Here is a 22373-nt window from a genome sequence, read left to right on the forward strand (position 1 = left end):
GATCGCCTTGTTGCAGATAAATCCGCAGACCGGTCTTAATTTCCTGGTTACGTCTTTCCGTGGGATCTGCTCGTGGATGGTACACAGCTGTTGTCCAATGTTGCGCTTTCCAATTTATGCAAGCGGCCTTCCAATTCCTGCTGGTAAATTGGAAACCACTGTAGTGGCTGCGCTTATGGGGAATGCTTCCACCCAACGGGAGAAAAGATTCGTGACCACTAAAATGAATTTCCTCCCACGCGAGGTCCTAGGATAAGGTCCCATAAGATCGAGGGCGATAGTGTCCCACGGTTTATCGGGCTGTCGGGGTCGAAGCGGTGCTCTAGTGATTCGCTGCTTTTTGCTGCATTGACATATGCGGCACTGGCGGATGTAATTTGAAATATTGCCCTTCATGTTTTCCCATTTATAAAACAGCGACATTCGGCGGGTGGTTTCTTGGATGCCGGGGTGTCCAGCTTCGTCGTGATACCTATGTAGCAGTTGTGGTTGGAAGGATGTTGGTATTACAATAAGCCAAACGTTCGTCTCTTTCTCCCAAAGGATGTTGTCACTCACACGGTAGCGCCGTAGGAAGGTAACGTCATCTTCGGTGTGGCCGACAGGATTTTCCTTTAGGAAGTTATACCGCTGGCACAGCTGCATGATAGCCGGGGTTCGTTAGTTGTTTTCTCTGCGAAGCGTTTCAACTTGGACCTGGAATATCTCTGAGGTAGCTGAACTGCGGTTGCAAGGCGGAAGAAGTCGGGTCACGTCGTCGCTATCTGAAGGTACAAGCTCTTCGGCTGGTAAACGGGATAGGGCATCCGGCAAATGGTTAGTAGCTCCCGGACAGTGTTCCAGAGTAAATGTGAATTCTTGCAATAGCAGAGCCCATCTAGTAAATTTCGCGCGTGCATCCTTCATATTTTGTAACCACGTGATGGTGCGGTTGTCGGTTCTTAAAATGAACCGCTTATCCTCCAGGTAGGGACGGTACTTCTTTATCGCCCAAACGATGGCGAGGCACTCCTGTTCGTTGCTGTGGTACGCTTGCTCAGTTGGATTAAAACGGGTGCTTGCGTACGAAATAATGTGCTTGGTGCCCTCTGGACCCTCCTGGTACAAGACAGCGGCAGCACCCTGCTTACTGGCATCGGTTTGCAGGATAAATGTTTTGTTGAAATCCGGTCGATGTAGTCGAAGTGGTTGTTGCATTGGACGTTTGATTTGTTCGAAAGCTTATTGGCATACCAGCGTCCAATTCCACTTTTTCTGCAAAATGTGGAAGATACTCTCGTAACCAATTGCATAAGCCTAGAAACTTTTTCAGCTCTTTGCGCGTTGTTGGAACAGGTGCTTCAGAAATTTTTCCTAAATGGCTAGGGAGTGGCGAGTTTCCTTCGGCGGAGATGCAGTGACCTAAGTAGGTAATTGTTCTGAACCCAAAGACGCATTTCTCGGGAGCGCAGGCGAGGTTATGTTGCTGTAATCTTTCGAATATACGTCGGAGATGTTGAATGTGTTCTTCCCATGAACTGGAGAACACAATGATATCGTCCAAGTAAACCAGACAAAATCTTCTGGGATATCCTGTCAGCACTTCTTGTCCCATTGTCCGTTGGAAGGTAGCAGGAGCTCCCTTTAGCCCGAAAGGCATTACACGAAATTGGAACTTTCCGCCGTCTGGGGCAGTGAATGCTGTGAGCGGCCGGGATTCAGGATCCATGGGAATCTGCCAATAACCCGATTTTAAGTAAATCGTCGAAAATATGGTTGATTTCCCTATTGCCTTGAGTGTTTCGTGAATCGCCGGAAGAGGCGAAACTTCATCGTGGGTAATGTTGTTTAAGCGCCGAAAATCCACGCAGAACCTTAGATCGCCGCTCTTTTTGTTCACTATTACTACGGGAGAATTGTAGTGGGACTGGCTTGGCTCAATAATCTTGTCTGTTAGCATCTCCTCGACTTGGGCCTGGATTAGTCTCTTCTTCTCTTCGGAATACCTGTACGGTGGTAGGCAGAAATGCTCGTTTTTAGTCAGACGGATGACGTGTCGAGCGGTTTTCGTCGGAGAAGTAGGCTTTTTAAACACTTCTTGAAAATCATCGACCAATTTTTGAAACTGGGTCTGGTACTTTGGAGGGAAATTGTGTGTTACCAATTTTTCAACAGGTGCGGCCGGTGTGGTAGTTGGTGATTTTGGTCGGATCCAATAAACAGTGTGCCGTGTGTCTGTGCCAAAGTGAACACACATTCTCTCAAAGTCGCAGGTAGCGTTGCTGCCCCGTAACCACGGAACCCCTAGGATGAACCTTTCTTGTAAGCCTTCGGCGACAAAAGCTTCAACTTCCTGCTGACATCCTCCAATTTGTATGGTTATACGGACTTTACCCAAGATACGCATACTTTTCCCATTAGCGAGGTTGGCAATGCGTAATGATGAAGAAGCAACGCTACAATCCTCAGTTAATTGGGCGCTTATAAAATTATGAGACGCTCCCGTGTCTATTAGGGCTTCAATGTACATCTCCTTCAGGTTTAGCAGTACCTTGGGCAACCATGAATCAGATGCTACGTCTGCCTGGTTGTTTACGACGAGCGAACGTCCGGCCTTGGTTGAGGGGATTGGACGAAAGTTCCTTCCTCGGCCTGTCTCCAGTTTCCCGGATGAGAGCGTCGTTCGGATAATACTGGACAGTCCCGGTGAAAGTGTTTTCCCGGACAATGATGACACCTTGGCAGGGATGGCGTCACAGGTGTAGAAGATTTGGTCGACGTCGNACTGCAAGAATTTCAAGGAGTGACTGCCGACAACTTTACCATACGTCCGATTCCATTCAACAAGAGTGATCGTCGAAAGATAACAAGTGTCCAGTTCCACAATCCTGTAAGTCTATTTTATAATTTCCTTTCCTTTTTGTATTCGATTTGTGTCAAATTTGTGTTTAACTTATTCGTAACGCTCTATCATGACTCAGTCAAATTTAAATACAAGGCGGGGGAATATTAGAAGCCAAGTTACAAGGTTTCATACATTACTTGATAAAATTGGTAAAAATGAGATTACTGAAGCAATATCAGCAAACCTAGAATCTCGCATAAATAATCTACTTCCTTTGTATGATAAATTTAGCGCTATACAGGAAGAATTAGAAATTGGTATCTGTTTTGTGCAGTCGTGAGATAAAAAATTATCCGGAGACCACTCGGAAGCTGCGTTATTGAACTACCGTTCTACTAGAATGTTTTAAATAAAACTAGTAGCGAAATTGGGTTGATGTGTTTAATTTGAAGGTTTCTTACATACTAACTAACAATATTAAATTTACTTAAAAACTAGAGAACGACTAACAAAGGGGGTGGAGTTTAAATGAAACATATCATGGTGGTGGATAAATGAAGGAATTTCCTGAATGTCGTCATAGACGAGAGGGTGTTCAACCAGATACAGAAAAGTTCTGAAAACAGGTATGAATGAGCTAACAAAGCCAGGTACTAGTGATAGAAAAACCTCATTTATGCTACCAGGAATTATTGAATTCATAACGTACATTTTGTCTGTATGACAATGAAATTATTCTAAAATATTATAAAACCAAATAATAAAGCAAAGGAATTTATGACTTAAAATGTTTGAACAAATGTTTGAAGTTGAACTGACCAAAGAAATGTAAATAAAGTAAATAATAACACTAAATCTAACTAAACGGAAAAGTTTTCGATTTAAAATGATTGTAAAAAATATAGATAATTATTAGGACTAAACATCCCGCCGCCCTTGAACCGATAGCGTTCAAAAGAACTCACACGCGCATATACCCAACACACACGCAGTTCTTCACTTTGGTCACTAGAAAGAATAGTCAGTAAGTCGCCAATAGGGAAATGACTGGTGGGTTTATCTAAAAGGTCGTTTGGATCAGAGGAAATGGGTGTAAGGGGGCGCGAGTTAAGTATTGCCTCTACTTCAGTGTTTGTAACTTGCATTAAACTGTGAAGTTCAGGTGAAAAAGTGTCTTTTTGAATTAATTTGACTATAATGAGTTTAGCTAAAGTTAATGCTTCTGTTGATAATGGTCCAGCATTTTTTACGATCTTACTACTGTTTCGAATAATTCTCATGCAGTATAACAGAACACGCACTAATTCTGTCCAGGAAGAAAAATTTGTTAAAACAGAATAACCGAAGATTGTAACACTAAGTGCGATGACAGGTTTTTTCTCAGGGATTTCAGTAGGACAAATGCGGTGTTTTGGCCACTGACCTTTTTCTTTCAAAAGCCACGAGGGTCCATGATTCCATAGAGAGCTTGAATCCAGTTGCAATATGTTTTGGTCGCAAGAAAGAATATATGCGGGGTTGTCTGCAAATGGAACATGTCTCCACTGGCGAGAGCTTGTATTCGATTGAATATATGATATTCTATTTGCCACAAAGATATTGAGAATATGTGGCACTGAATTAATTAACCAAAGTACAATTTCTGAATCAGACCATAACACAATGTTGTTAATATTTAGGTGTTCTAATGCCTTGATGCTTGCTTTAACTGATTTAACTAAAACAACAGTTGCGCATAGTTGAAGGCGCGGTAGAGAGATCGTTCTTATGAGTGCCACGCGTGATTTAATTTCAGACTTTGACTGCAACCTTTTTTCTAGCGAATAGAGTCTACGTAGCGTTGTTTTATTTGATTTTCCAAGATCTTTTACATCTTCTTTGAATGAAAGCTTCATAATGTATTTCCCAGCGTCATCCCTTTGTACATGTTCATGAAAATGTGCCACGCACGCCTTTTCGTTTGGTGAATTGAATATTATTGCAGGTTCCTCTTCAATTTCCCAGAATTTGGAGATTTCTTCATTAGGATTGTCTACATTGAGATGACAACCAGATTGTTGTATGATGCAACTGTCGGTGAACGCTGGTCCTCCAGAAAACCATTCAAGTTGGGAATCGTCTGGTCGTTTAATTGTTGGTGCTGTGAAGACTTCATTTACGTGTTCTAAAATAATCACCCGTTCGTTACTGTAACGCTCCTGTAAAAGCGACCATGCCACTTGGTAATTATCTTCCGATAACTCCAACGAATGAATGAGATCCGCAGCCTCTGCCCTAACACATGAACGTAGATAATGCAATTTATGAATAACTGGAAGCGCTGGATTGCTGTCAATCATCGAAATAAATGAATCGCGAAAATTTAGCCATTTGTCGTAAGATCCGTCAAACGTAGGAAGTTCAATCTTCGGTAACCTGCAGCTTACGTGAACATCTTGGACTGTAGACGGTGATAAGGAATTATCGGCTAACTGTCCTGCTGTGGAATTTGAGGATGGTTTCTGGTAGCGTTTTATGAGTTCGTTTGCTGCCTCTACACATTGGTACCAAAGGGTTTCGAAGTCCGCTCGTTCATGTTCTTCTTTCGATGATGACTCGCCAATACTTTCGATCTCCGCCAATTCAATTTCTTTTTGAATCCTTTGAAAGTCGTCCCAAGTGTCCATTATGCGACTTAACTGTGCCTTGAGTGCTGGTATCTGTTTAGATTCTTTACATTCTGCCACTGATTTTTGAAACCTTGTAAGTCGCGCCTTACAAACACCTCGTCGATGATTTAGGGTTCTGATTTGTAATTCAGACATGATGGTGATTTGTAGATTACTTAACTCGCGAGGAAATAAAAAGGAAAAAAAAGGAAAAAAGACGACTTAAAGACTTACTACTGAGAAGTTCTCTGATGGCTGCTTTGATGTTCGATGTTCAGGTGAATTACTCTTCTCGGTTGAATCCTGTTGACTTGGTATCCTGGTAGCTGTTTAGATTTCTGGCGTTGTTTCAATTCACAAAGAACACACAATGTTTGTTGAATAAAACTAACTGCTTGTAGCGTAGAAAGAACTGTTTTTCACGACACTAACTGTAACTTGATTTAAGTATTTGTATTTTCGTAGATGTGATATGTATTAGTATATCCGAATTGTATTTGTAAATCCGAATTGTATTAGTAAATCCGGCTCGAAGGACCAAATTGGTTTGTGCAGTCGTGAGATAAAAAATTATCCGGAGACCACTCGGAAGCTGCGTTATTGAACTACCGTTCTACTAGAATGTTTTAAATAAAACTAGTAGCGAATTTGAGTTGATGTGTTTAATTAGAAGGTTTCTTACATACTAACTAACAATATTAAATTTACTTAAAAACTAGAGAACAACTAACAAAGGGGGTGGAGTTTAAATGAAACATATCATGGTGGTGGATAAATGAAGGAATTTCCTGAATGTCGTCATAGACGAGAGGGTGTTCAACCAGATACAGAAAAGTTCTGAAAACAGGTATGAATGAGCTAACAAAGCCAGGTACTAGTGATAGAAAAACCTCATTTATGCTACCAGGAATTATTGAATTCATAACGTACATTTTGTCTGTATGACAATGAAATTATTCACAAATATTATNCGACAACTTTACCATACGTCCGATTCCATTCAACAAGAGTGATCGTCGAAAGATAACAAGTGTCCAGTTCCACAATCCTGTAAGTCTATTTTATAATTTCCTTTCCTTTTTGTATTCGATTTGTGTCAAATTTGTGTTTAACTTATTCGTAACGCTCTATCATGACTCAGTCAAATTTAAATACAAGGCGGGGGAATATTAGAGGCCAAGTTACAAGGTTTCAAACATTTCTTGATAAAATTGGTAAAAATGAGATTACTGAAGCAATATCAGCAAACCTAGAATCTCGCTTAAATAATGTACTTCCTTTGTATGATAAATTTAACGCTATACAGGAAGAATTAGAAATTGGTATCGAATGTCCTGAAACCCTAGCAGCACAAGAATTAGAACGGGAATCATTTGAAGAATTATATTTTTCAGCTGTAGGTTTAGCAAATCAAATAATGTCAAAAATTAAAAAACAGCCAATCTTAGAAAGTGAGGAAAGTTCCTCTCATAATAGTTCATTATCTAATATCGGCGTTAGTCAAGGAGTTAGGCTTCCAACCATTGATCTACCAAAATTTAATGGTTCTTACGAGCATTGGCTTGAGTTTTATGATTGTTTTAAATCACTAATTCACGAAAATAGCACTTTAAGTGACATACAAAAATTTTATTATTTAAAATCATCTTTAACTAACGACGCGGCAGAGGTTATTCAATCTTTAGAAACATCCGAAACGAATTACTCAATAGCATGGAAGTTACTTATAGAACGTTTCGAAAATAAGCGCCTTATTATTCATAACCATGTAAATGCACTTTTTGATATACCTTTAATCACTAAAGAAAGTAGTTTTAGCATTAGACAACTTTTCAATAGCCTATCAAAACATTTACGTGCCCTTAAATCGCTAGGCCAACCCGTTGATCAGTGGGATACCCTTTTAATACATTTAATCGTTAAAAAATTAGACCCTCGCACAAGACGTCAGTGGGAAGAAATCAATTCAACAAATCGAATTCCTAATATGACAAATTTAAATGAATTTTTGAAATCACGATGTGAGATATTAGAAACTCTCAATTTAAATAAATGCGAAAATAGACCCCCAACGGTTAAACCCAAATCAGAATGTTTTCGGTGAAATGCCTACCTGACTACGAATAATAAAGGCTTGTGTCCTATGTGTAATAATGTCAATCATTCTATTTATAATTGTAAAGAATTTCTGGCTTTAACTGTAGATAAACGCATTCTCGAAGCAAAAAAATTACATTTGTGCCTAAACTGTCTTAGAAAGGGTCATTTCACAAATTCATCTAAATCTAACGGTCTTTGTAAATCATGCAACAAGAGACACAACTCTTTACTCCATATTATGACTGAATAGAAGTCAACTGCTTTTATTGATAAACCAGTAGCTGATACTACGGCTACAATCAGCAAAAATTCAGATACCATAATTACGAATTGTTCATTTGATAGTAGCATAAATTCACAAATTTTATTATCAACCGCATGTGTTTATGTTAAAGACGTAAAAAATACATTTCATGAATGCAGAGTCCTGTTGGATTCTGGATCCCAATCACATTTTATAACGCACGATTTATGCAATCGCTTAGGGTTAACTAAAACTTCTACACAGTCGTCAATTATAGGTATTAATCAATTAGCTTCTAGTATTCAATACACGACTAAGGTAGAATTAAAATCCAGGTTTAATAATTATACCAGTGTAGCATGGTGTTTAGTATTAGACAAAATAACAGACTACTTACCAACAAATTCGTTCAATAAATCAATGGTTAACATACCCAACAATATTAACCTTGCCGACCCACATTTTAACAGTTCCAGAAAGGTAGATATGCTTATAGGTTCGGAACTTTTCTGGGGCCTAATGTGTACAGGTCAAATCCAGTTGGGTAAAAATCAACCCGTTTTACATAAAACAAAACTAGGTTGGGTTATTGCGGGCCCAATGAACTTTCCAAATTAACGTTCGCCTCAAAACATCAGCTGTGCTAGTTTTCAATCAGTTTCCAATGAAGACATATCAAATCAGATAGAAAAAATTTGGTTATTAGAAGAATGTTACAACGATAAACGTAATCTATCTCAACAGGAAATTCGATGTGAGGAACATTTTAAACAAAATGTAAGGCGAACCGACGAAGGTAGATTTGTAGTAAAAATACCCTTTAAAGAAAACATATCACAGTTAGGTAATTCACGTGCAATGGCACTCAAACGATTTTTTAGTTTAGAACGTAGGCTTCATAAGAATTTAGAATTAAAAAGCGAATATGTTGACTTCATAAATGAATATAAATTATTAAACCACATGAGTCCATGTATTTACAATCCCACAGACACTAGCATTAGTTACTATCTCCCACATCATGCTGTTATTAAAGATAATAGTCTTACAACAAAAATCATAGTAGTTTTCGACGGCTCAGCCAAATCTGATAGCGGTCTGTCGCTTAATGATTGTCAAATGGTAGGGCCAACTATTCAAAACGACCTCATTTCTATTTTATTAAGATTTAGAAAACATGAATACGTATTAAAGGCCGACATAACTAAAATGTACAGGCAAATCCTCATTGATGAATCAGATAGGAAGGTGCAAATGATATTTTTTAGGAATAATCCATCAGACGAACTACAATGTTTTCAGTTGAATACAGTCTCTGCTCCTTATCTGGCTATTAGATGTTTGTTCGAGTTAGCTAATTCAAATCTGAATTATGACAAAAAATATCCCATAGTATTACCAGCGAAGCATGTTTTAACAAAATTAATATTAAGGCATGAACATGTGCGTTTATTGCATTGTCCTCCTAACCAGCTATTATCAGTAGTAAGGGAAAATTGGTGGCCTCTGTCGGGACGAAATCTTGCTAGAGAAGTTATTCATAAATGTATAACATGTTATAAAATCAAGCCAAGGTCCGTAAATTATCAAATGGGAAATTTACCCAGTGTTAGATTAGAACCTACTCCACCTTTTTTTAATTGTGGCGTCGATTATGCAGGCCCATTTTTTGTAAAGGACAGAATTACTAGAAACGCTAAATTAATTAAAGCATATTTGTTTGTTTTACTACAAAGACCTTGCATATAGAAGTCGTAACTGACTTAACTAGTGATGCATTTTTAGCTGCATTACGTCGTTCTATATCTAGACGTGGTTGTCCTCAAAAAATTTATTCCGATAATGCTACGACTTTCGTAGGAGCAAATTCGCAAATAAAAGAATTATTTGATTTCCTCAAATCAGAACAAAAAACAATATTTGAAAGATTAATGACTCAAAATATAACTTGGCACAATATTCCTCCCCGATCGCCTCACTTCGGGGCTTATGGGAAGCGGGAGTAAAATCAATTAAATCTCATTTAAAACGGATATTAGGTAATGCAAATGTTACTTTCGAACATTTTTACACAATTTTGACGCAAATTGAATCAATCCTTAATAGTCGACCCCTTTGTCCTTTATCAACCAATCCCGATGATTTCAATTCTTTAACTGCTGGACATTTCTTAATTGGAAGACAACTATCGTCGTTACCTAATCCAGACATCACAGAAATTCCCGAGAATAGGTTGTCACGTTTTCAACGTACACAGGCACTTACCCAGCATTTCTGGAAACGCTGGAATAAGGAATACCTGGCCGAACTCCAAACCAGGACCAAATGGAAGCAGAATATGCCTGTTCTTCTAAAAAAGGATTCGTTGGTGCTCATCCGGGAAGATAATTTGCCACCGCTAAAATGGGGACTTGGTGGAGTGATAGAAGTGCAGTGCGGAACTGATAACATACCGCGAGTTGCAACAGTCAAAACACAAGATGGTGTCGCAAAACGTGCGGTAAAAAACCTTTGTCTGTTACCCATCGAACAATCAGCACAGTGAAGTGATTTAAGTTAAACCATTAACTTGTAGCCCTTATTCTTCTTGTGTATTATTATCCGACCCCGAACTCTGGTTTTGTATGGTCGACCGCAGTTTTGAGGCCTACGGAATTACGTCCGAAAACAAAGTTTGGGTATGTACTAGGCAACCTTGACCCTCACTATGCGGCGGAAGTGCGTGATATCATTGTCAACCCCCCGGCGACTGATCCATATGCCACCATCAGGGCAGCACTCATTCGTCGGCTGGACATCTCCCAAGAAACACGGATGAAACAACTCCTCGAGCCAGGAGATTTGGAAGACAGGAAACCCACGCAATTTCTGTGCCATCTACGCGGTCTGGCCGGAACCACAATGTCGGACAATTTACTGCGAACCATTTGGTCAAGTCGCCTTCCTCTTAATATTCAAGCCATCATCGCAACTATGCGCGATAAGAATCTGGATGAAACAGCAGAGGTAGCTGATTACATCATGGAAGCAACGCAAACACAGTCCATTATAGCAGCTACGGCCACGCCTACTCTTCAGCACGATACCATCCAGCAACTGACCAACATGGTACATACCCTCCAGATGGATCTGAACAACATGAGACGACACATGGCAATGGCAAGAAAATTGAAGAACCAACACCGCTCAAATTCGCGCAATTCTCTACCCCGACAGCGTTCCAACCACAATATTAGGGCAAATGGTCAAGGGCAAGGCACACAAACGCATCCCACCATGACGGATGACATCAGGAAATTAACCAAGAAACCACGTATGACAACGACAAGTGAGGTCCACACAGCGCAACGTCGACTATTTGTAACGGACAGAGCCACAAACCAAAAATTTTTGGTCCACACCGGTGCAGATATCTGCGTGTATCCCAAGTCACTAATACCTGGGCCACGTCAGAAATAAACATTCATGCTGCAAGCAGCAAACGGCACCAGCATACCGACCTATGGTACTATTATTCTGTCGCTCAACTTAGGCCTACGAAGATGTTTCCCATGGCGTTTCATTATAGCCGACGTCACCAAACCCATTATCGGTGCAGACATCCTTGCGTACTACCAACTGCTGGTAGATTTAAGCAACCAACGACTCTTGGATCGACTGACACACCTCACCACCTCTGGTCAAATAATCAACTGCTGCCAACCTTCCGTCACTTTCGTCACAGGAACGAAACCGACCACTTCGCCATACCACGAGATACTTCGTGATTTTCCGTCATTAACTCGACCCAACGGCCACATTACCTTTTCGAAACATGCAACAAGGCACAATATCAACACTACCCCCGGTCCACCAGTAGCATGCAAACCACGACGTTTAGCCCCGGACCGTTTCTCTGCAGCAAAGAGAAAATTTGAAACGTTGATACAACTGGGTATCGCACGTCCTTCCTCCAGCCCTTGGGCATCGCCACTACACATGGTCCCAAAGAAAGACGATGAATGGCGCCCATGCGGAGACTACCGTGCTCTCAACGCGAGAACAATCCCGGACAGATATCCTGTACGCAACATCGACGATTTCACGCATGCACTAGCAAATAAGAAGATTTTCTCCACAATCGNCTTGCTATGCCTAGCTCAGTCGGCAGGGGTTCTTCACATAAAAATATTATGTTTGTGCAATTAAAACAAGTTGTTCTAAGCTCATAAAACATATAATTCATAAAAGGCTACCAACTACGGAACACAAAACAAAATCAAGTAAAAACCAAAACATAAAAACAAAAGCAAATGATATAACTTACAGGTACAAATGTTGAACTAAATACCCTACAAAAATGTCTCTTTTCAATCCCATCTTCGTCCAAGTTCCAGGCTGAGGGTCCAGAATTGTATTAATCTTGTACCAGGCAATATTACGTCGATATTCAAGGTAAGTATTCTTAATTATCAATGAATAATTAATACTCTTTTTCTCTTTATTATTATTATTCGTCTTTTAGACTTGGACCTCGATCCAACACCAAAAACTAGCCAGCTCGGCTATTTTAAAAACAACGTGAATTATACATCGTTTCACTGTGGCGGTCAACCGCCGTCTGCCTCACCTGGTACCAACCCTCGCCGTACATCCGTCGGAACCCCTCTTTTGTGCGGCTCGCTTTGAACTTCTGAAGCACATCAAAGTCTTTCTTTGGTGCTAATGGCTTCGCGAAATGTCGTGTCTTTCTTGTGTATGTCACTTTGAATAAATTCGTGTATTCCTTCAAATTGTGTTTTAGTAACCCAAAAATACATATCATATCTTCCATTATCTTGAAGGAAGTCTGGATACAGAGTATGATATTCACCACACATACTTCTCTTTTGGTTTATTTCATGTACTCAGTAACGCCTAGTTATTCTCTTTTTCTTGAGACGTTTAAGTATCATATATATACTCAAAATTTGCATCAAATCCTCAAAGTCTTCATCTGACTCGTTATTTATTAAATCCATAGCACATAAAACCATACACTTCCACTGCTGTTAGCTAACTGTATTCAGAAATTGCTAGTATGTCGTGGGTCGCGTGTTGGTAATGTGCACGGTGCATATCGGGTGTCGACACGTTGCGTCGCGTCGCTTTTTAATAATGTGTTTTCGCCTTTAGTGCATTTTCGAGTATTTAGAAAAAGTAAGTAATTCTTCGTACAATTTAGCCTAGAAATTTAGGCGAAAACACATACATACACACGACATTCATACTGGCCCCGGGCCACTGGTCTTGGGTGGCCCCCAAATGCCTCCGCGTTCCCTTGATCAAATCCTAAACAATACTTTAAAAATATGCTTAATACCTTCATAATTTCATCAACATCAAAACTCTACAGTCATCGAGATTTTTTACGCGGTACTAATATTTAACTTTGCTGAGTGATTCCAATACGCTGGGGGAATTCCCGTCTTTGTAGCGGGTACTTCCGCAGGAATCCCTGAATGAATGAAGTGCAAATAATTAACTCTTGTACGCCTACATTTCTACGACGATTTGAGGTAGTGTGTAGTGGGTAAAAAATTCAGAAATGAATTTTCAGAATAATATTTCATATTAAACTAACTCATTTCTAAAAAGATGTCTAAATCGTATGTATGTTTAATCATAGTATATTCAGCATATAGTTACATTAGTTTGACGGATCGTTAACCTTGTAGGTCGGTTGGTCGTGGTTGCTGTTGTCACCTCTCGTAGTTTAGTGGTCAGAACATTGGTGCGTAAAGCCAAAGGTCCCAGGTTCGATTCCCGGCGAGGGTGTGACAACAGCAACAATTTTTCCCTAATTAATTTGAGGTAGTGTGTAGTGGGTAAAAATTTAGAAATGAATTTTCAGAATAATATTTCATATTAAACTCAATTCTAAAAAGATGTCTAAATCGTATATATGTTTAATGTAAATGTAGGCGTACAAGAGTTAATTATTTGCACTTCATTCATTCTGGGATTCCTGGGGAAGTACCCGCTACAAAGACGGGAATTCCTCCAGCGTATTGGAATAGTTCAGCAAAATTAAAAAATATTAGTATCGCGTAAAAAGTCTAGATGGCTGTAGTGTTTTGATGTTGATGAAATTATGAAGGTACTAAGCGTATTTTTAAAGTCTTGTTTAGGATTTGATCAAGGGAATGCGGAGGCATTTGGTGGCCATCAAAGACCGGTGGCCCGGGGCGGGACGCCCCTTCTGCCGCCCTGTTAGTCTGCTACTTGAAATATTTTCATTAGTTGAGACACTACATTCATCTATATTTTTGCTATCGTAATCCTGTTGTAAAAAGTTATAGCTACTATCCTGCGCTACCTGTAAAATTTATGTTTGGGTTTCGCAACTTTCGCAGTGCTGATGACTGACAATTGTTAGTATTTCTAACGTGCGAAGTAAAGTTGTTCTGATAATTAGGATATGTATTTTGTGATATATTATTGTTATTGTTATTTAAGTTAACTGTCGCTTTCGTTTCTTCTTGGAATATTTGCATTATTAACACCAGTTGAAGGTTTTGGATAAAAATTTGGTTGTTGTCTGTCATATCGAATAAATGGATTCATTCTATTCGGTTAATTTAGTGGTCTTGGTAAATTTCTTAATCTACCAGGGTTAATATTTGGATTGGGTCGTGAAAGTTTACTTGGTAAAGGATTTGAATATTTTTGGTAGTCGTCAGGATGTTTGGTAATGTAAATTAAAACGATTGCGGTAAATTCCTAATTGTTTCTATAAAAATACATAGACTCATTTGGTTTAATTCTCAAATTCTTAAATTGGTGTGCCAAAATTTTCTATCTGTAAAATCTCCAAATGTATTCTTTAACGCGGACCTAAGAATTGGCCAACTAACTACATCCGAGCTGCAAGCTGAAAACTCGCTAGCTTCACCTATCAGTTTTGATGAAATTAGACAGAAAACATAATTATTGAAAGTCTGGTCGTGTTACCACAGTTGTCATAATAACTATTAACTTTTGCTGTGAATGATTCTAACGTATTTGTATTACCATCAAACATTGTTAAAATTAGAGGTTAGAATAAAAACTTATTTCACTGAATGAAAAATGAAAAACTTAAGTATCACTCCCAAAGAGTGCTAAGACGCAATAATACTCGAAAAGAAGAGCAAAAACAAAGCAAGACAAAGCATAATTTGTGCGAGCCTCTTGTCGATGCATCTTTGAAGACCCAAAACCGGACTGGTGGTCCAAATGAATAACACCTAATAAATCTATCAATTATTCAAAACTATACAACTTAACTATAAGAGAACGTCTGCTAGTAATGGGAATATAATACAATAGACCTTACTAGCAGAAACCATCAAAAGAATGAAGTAGATACGAACACTTGAAACACGTAAAATTACAAATATATACAAGCACTGATTTTTGTCAATTTTTTTTAAATAAAGTAATAATTTATAAGGAATAAAATAAGTAAAGTGTGAAGCATCAATCAACAATAAATGATTGAGATCGCACCACACATTAGCAGCCAATCTAATCCTACTCGGCGGATACCACGAGAAGGTGATAGACATCATCCACCGGGAAAGGATTAAGAAAGAGGAAGGATTAACGACCCTAGGATATTTCTACATGTATGACTAAAATGAGAGACATATACTACAACTAATTTTTTTTTTAAACGTAATTACAAATTTAATAATCTATGCATGCAGTATGTGCTCTGTCAATTACTACTTGTTACCTGTGCATGACTTTTTTAAATTTATTCTATGCATTTTCATCTGATGATACTNAAGAAAAAAACTTATCTAGACTACAAGAAGTTACAAACAAGATTAAACTTGAACTGTGTGAAAAAATGGTTTTTTATATCTTAGTTGCTTTCACAGCAAAATGCGCCACGGCGATAATTTGATGATGCATGTAATACCTATGTAATAGAAGGTGTACAATAGGTATACCGTGAGATAATTCCTGTGCATGACTTTTTTTAATTTATTCTATGCATTTTCATCTGATGATACTATACTTTTTTTTCGTTCGATTCAGCAACCTGTTGACTATTCATCCATCTTAAATTGTAAATTATATGCATGCATACATATAAATGCAAAATGAAATTCTTATATTCCATGCAAATGTCATTTCCCCAGAAAGAATTGTTTTTATATCGAACGTACGCAATGTTTTGCTCTAAAGTTTTACATAAATTCAAGCTTGAAAACAATTTCGGAAATTCCTGTATTGTATCTGAAGGTACATTCAAGTGCCCAAAATTCGCGCCATCTCTTGTATCGTATGCTTTAAAAAAATCGGTGTTTGTTAAATTAACGCGACACTTGCGACAATTGAAATTTTTAATACTACGATATGCCAAATAACCCGCAACTTATCTCATCGCGCACGTCTCAAGTGTAATTGGGCGAACATCATCATCGTCGTTATCTGATAGATATTCTGAAATACTGTCATCTAACCTATACCCTTCAATTACTGTATTATCATGCATTTCTACTGGTAAATTATTTTCATGAACCCCTTTATTTTTAGAAAGAATCATAAAATTAGATCCCCTTGGTGGAGCAACTAATCTAGGTACTACAATGTATTGAAGATTATGCTTAAAGTGTAGTGCTGAAGAATTACAGTTATTTCCAGATCGGCCACGTATGTTCCCGAATAAATTTTCAATGCAATCTTGATTAAATCTCGCGGTCAGTAAATAGAATACCTTTGTCGGCTAAAATATCTTCTGCAAACAGTATTACAGAATTTAAAGATAACTTTAAGCCTGCGAAGCAAGGTGGTGATTCAGGACTAGTGTTATATACCCACGTATTAAGACATTCGCGAGATTCTTCTAAACTCGCAATTACTTGGGGAGTTCTCATCGAGAGGATTCGGATCCAGAGAGTAGCTAGCATTTAAACAGTCAAATAGTTCATTTAATTTTGTACAAAAATCCGCGGTCGACATGCATGCAGGTTCGTGTAATACTCCGTTCAATTTTCCGGTCTTTAATGCTGCTGCAACTCATACGCTAAAAACTTGAACCGCGAGCATTACTTTCATTTTCTGTCAATTGGTAAGCTTAATATGCGCTAAACTGAGCTTAGGAACAGCCTTCGATGCTTTACTTTTTTCATTATTGAATAATTCTATAATAGCTCTCCACGAAACTCTTTCGTCTCCAACAAGGATGTCATTAGCAATTAACTGATTACGTACTGTTTTTATGAAGTGGCATATGTCATAATTAAAATAAATTTTTTGATCCTCAATAAAAAAAATAAGGTTGGAATTCGCTGACTCCTAGCACTTTTACAGCTCTACAATTTATAGATGCCTGGTCGCATAATGTCGATCGAATTCTAATCCCGACTTCAAAACACTTTTTAACGCATAATTTAATTAAATTAGCTAACGTTGAACTTGTAATATTTTGATGTGAAATAAAATACGCAATTATTTTTTTACCGTTTTTATTCTTTCTTCGTAACTCACCGAGGTTCTCGAGACCTTCAATAAAATCGATTTTCGAGTTTAATTCTAAAGTTTAAACTGCGTCACATTCATCGGGAAACATACAACAAGCCGGAAGAAGGAAGCTAGCGAACGGTCGCGCAAGTAGTTGCCCATTTATGACCTATTTGGGTAAGTCACTCGGAACCGATACACAAATAAACTTTCAGATATTTATTTTAAATATTTAATCTACGCCGTTGATAATAGGAATACTAAAGAAAGACTATCTCGCGCTTATAATGCCCACGTAAGAGGAGAACGAAATATGTGTCCGTCTTTAAAAGTTCCTGTTGTAAATTTTACTTTATTCCATTACCACAGTGTCCAATTTCTACTATTATTTTAGTAGTATTTAAAGTGGTGTCGTTGGTTTGTTAGAATTTTTCTGCGTTTTTCTGGCTTGTTTGTATACTAAAATGTATGTAAAAATTGTATTGTAAAAAGAAAAATAACTTAACAAAGATAAAACATTTATTTTAAATAATTNACTAAAGAAAGAGGGCTGCAATCTTTATACCTAATACTGCCTACTTTTACTACCGCGCAACCACGCCATTTTAAAATTTCCCCTAGCTTCCAGCGTCAGGCATGTACCTTTTGCTTTATTCCGAATTATACCAAATAAACGTCATTGAAACCTGTCGTGAGTTCAAGGTTATTGATCCATTGACGAATAGTTCCAACACATAGCAGAGTAATATGTTTTTTTTATCGCGAAGAAAATTATATGCTTTTGGCATTATATAATATAGGTAAAGATATAGCAAAATTTTGTTCGGACGGAGTCCACTCCCTTTTTTTTAAACTCGAATCAATTGCATCTTTAAAATCAATAATTGATAATTCGAGATTTTTTGGCGGTTTGAGCTCGTATCATATTTTTAATAACTTTTCGCGCATTATCTATTTTTTTCTGTAATATATTTATTTTTTTTTAGTAAATAATTATTTCTATAATATTTATCAGTCGTAGAATTTATTGTAAGGGAAGACACACAATCTTGATGTGCTATATCAGACAGACTTAAATTAGTTATCGAAGAACCAGACGAAATAGGAGTACAATTTATCTCATATTTGTCTTCTTCGCAAGTATTGCTGTCATGCAATGTCAGACTGTAGTTCAAAGTTAGTAACAGCATTTCATATTCACATGTTGGTGAAATAGGGATGCTATTTGATGTATGATTTTGATTATTTTTACTATCATTACTATCATGCAAAGAAATGTTTGGTAAAGCATTACTTAATAATCTCTGCTTGTGTCGATTTAGATCTCCTGAAAAACAACTTTTGTCAAAGAGCTTTGAACACAATATTGTTTCTTGAAGTTGTTTTGGCCCCAGATTTAATAATTTATCGTTGCCGCTTCGTAGCGGCGTAGTGTTTCGTTTACTTTTATTATCAGCACAAGATTAGCGTTGATGGTATGCACAATCAAAATGAGCGAAACAGGCGTTCGTTGTGAATGTATTGATGGCAATTTGGGTAATTATTATTTTAGTATCCTTATTTTTCCATTGTAGTTTCCATTTTGTATTTTACAAGTAGTTAAAATAATGTAATGTAATGTATTAATAGGAGACTTACACCAAATTTACCGCTGAAACTATTAAAAGCGGACACGTTTTGCCACTTCTTACATGGGTAACTATCTCGCGCTTATAATGTCAACGTAAGAGGAGAACGAAACATGTGTCCGTTCTTAAAAGTTCCTGTTGTAAATTTTACTTTATTCCTTTACCACAGTGTCCAATTTCTACTATTATTTTAGTAGTATTTAAAGTGGTGTCGTTGGTTTGTTAGAATTTTTCTGCGTTTTTCTGGCTTGTTTGTATACTAAAATGTATGTAAAAATTGTATTGTAAAAAGAAAAATAACTTAACAAAGATAAAACATTTATTTTAAATAATTAAGTACTTATTATTTTTTCTTTACTGGAGCATTGTTGATGTTAAATAGTTTTTGATAATCTTTAATTTTGAAAAGGATCTTTCACCAGATGCAACTGAATATTCTTAGCACTATTGCTCTGTTCGGAAATGCCGTTGGTAAAAAGATATTGTAATAGGGCTTCTGGATCATTAGACTGGTTTTCTGCAAAATGCAACTTTAATGCAAAGATTTCATTAAATAAATCAATATCATCAATGCCTGATTCAGTAGTTGAATCAGCTTTAAGTTTCAGATTTAAATCTTCACAATATTTCATTAACTCATTATTGGAATAATTAAATAAGTTATATTGCTAAAAAAGTCAAATACGTCGGTAAATGTTTTTAACTCGTCGAATCTATCCTTTAAATAAATTATTGTCTGATCTAGGATTCTAAAATAAAACTCTACTCTATATTTGATTTTGGGGCTACTAAAATTTCATCACTGTGTTCATAGTGAAATTGTGTTGATTTTTTTCTCGGACGAATTGTATTTATTACTGGAAAATCTATTTCTAAGATGTGTTCGTGAGCCACTTTCAAAGTGTTCAGCCGTGCGATATTCTATCTACTTATTTAGCAAATTTATGCAGATTTAAGTATTCATTCATCATTTTGCTCAGAGCATTAATTTCGTTTAATTTACCATAATTACGATTCCTTTGCACTTCTGTTTTATACTGACGGATGATTCAATTATAATCACACCAGACAAGTTTAAGTATCAATAATTAAGCTCAAACCCACCCCAAAAGAACTATTAACAAAATAATTGCAATTTAATGTGCCATCGTTACTATTACAAGTACAAGTACCTGTGAGCCTAACCTACCAATTGAAAAGAAAGTTCAAAGGGGATTCCCCTAACTTCGCCAGTCCTGTTTTTCATAGAATGACAGACGACGTTTGGTATTGTATCTTAACTTTAACGGATGCCAATAGATTACGGTATTAACGTCATTCGGTTGGATTGTTTTCCAAGCTATGACATATTTTCTTATACTTAAGGTGAGGTGGGTATTATGACAATGACTTAAATTAAGTACGTNATCGATCACATATCTCAACATTATTATTATTATTTGTTTAATTATTTAAAATAACATGCCTAAGCACAACTGTAATTTGCTCTGTATGACTTACATCTGGTGTGCAATCCAATATAATGGAGAAATAATTTGATTTTCTAACTTTGTTTTACGTGACCCTCCTCCCGAAGAATATATATCTTTTTTTCTTCAGTTACGTCCATAGCTCCTTGATTTAAGGCTGTGCTTCTTAAAGCTATTTGAATATCTTCTTGGCATTCTGTTTCCTTGTTTTCTGGCTTACCTAAAAATTTTAGTAAAGAACCCGCCATTTTTCTTTGTGTACCTCTTTTTCTCGTTTTTGCTGTCGAAATTGCGCTGCCGAATTTTTTTCTTTTTCTGGAGTTCCCATTTTGTAGCCAAAAGTGCTTAAGAAGCCTAGTTGCAATTAGAAAAAGAAATATTGCCATAGCTTAAACTTTTATTTAGTGTAGTATATATATAGTTACTGAAATAAAAAAAACATAAAAGGAACCGCTTCCTCCATCTCCGTCGGTCACTTTGGGCTGTCCTCCGTTGCTGGAATGATTTTGATAAATTAGTCTTAAGAAATACTGTGTTTTTCTATCTGCTTATGGATAGGAAGTTCTCTGTTGTTGTTCTTCTCTATGCTCTAGACAAGCCCGCTAAGGTCGAAGATCAATCAAAGAGTGACAATTTGATCATTTTCTTTTGTGCCAATGGCGAGGGGGAAAACCTTCAAAAGGCACCACGCAATTGGTTCAATATGTGTGGTAGTGTGAGATTCAACAGCAACTGGGAACCAAAATTTGTCTGTGTAGAAACTGGATGATTTGTGTAAAAGTATAATATAAAAATATATAGATATAAGGTGTGTTAATTTATTATGATATTAATAATACTCAGTTTGGTTTCTCTGCAAAGCAAAAGTTTTTTATTACATATTATTGTAGTATCTCTTTTGTTTTTCGTTGAGACACTAATGTATAATTTGATTTTGACAAAAGAACAAGTGTCCTAAGCGCAAGGACTTTTTAGAAAAAAGAAAACTTTGTAAAATTTAAAAATATGTAATGAAAATGAATAAGTTGCTATTTACAATACTAACGCCTTCACCAAGTGCCCGCTCAACAGCCTCTGTCCTTTTTTCGACTACCTGGGTACTTGGTTCGACCGATTTCACCTTACAGAAAACAACTTAAAAACTACCCTTGGCATCTAGCAAAATAAAACATCTGGTTTGACTTTACAACTTAACCTACTTGAATTTTCTTAGAATTACCGACACACACACACACACACATATATACAACTGCTCAATATTTCTACCCTAACTTCTTAATAATATCTTATGTTACTACATTATTTACACTATTTACAATAATTACAAAGTTACCTGTAAAACAAAAGAAATAACAATGGAAGTTTATTATTATCACTCCTTTGTATTACTTAATTAACACTCTTAATACTCAAAAATCTATTTATTAATTCACTGATGTAATGTGCATCTCTTTCTTGGTTATTCTGCATACTGATTTTTCTCTTGACGTATTATTCTGCAAACCTCAAAATCTGCTAGTAATCTTATATGTTGTTTTATCTAGCGGGCATTAATTAAAGGGCGCGCGCAATACATGGAGCACGGCAAAAAAAATGATGAAGAAAGTACTTTCTTTACATCTCCCCCTCCCACCGTGAAAATTCTTATGGGAATTTTTATTATCTACTGTTTATTCTGGTATTAATTTTGTTATATGGAATAATCCTGTCTCTTCTTTTCTTTTTCCAGTTTTAATTTTAATTATTGTATTTAATATTTTCTCTGTTATTTCGAATGGTCCAATTCTAAGTTCATCTAATTTTTTCCTATTTAATCTATTTCCGTTTTCAATGTATACTAAATCCCCTGTATTGAATTCATTTTCTTTTCTGTTTTTGTCAAATAATTTTTTATTATATTCATGTGATTTTATAGTGTTATCTAGAGCTAGTTTTCTATCTTTTTTCCAATCTTCTGCATTTTTATGTTCTCTTAGTTCTTCAGGT

This window comes from Agrilus planipennis, unplaced genomic scaffold (genome assembly GCF_000699045.2).
Source record: "Agrilus planipennis isolate EAB-ADULT unplaced genomic scaffold, Apla_2.0 scaffold4, whole genome shotgun sequence".
Taxonomy (NCBI): Eukaryota; Metazoa; Arthropoda; class Insecta; order Coleoptera; family Buprestidae; genus Agrilus; species Agrilus planipennis.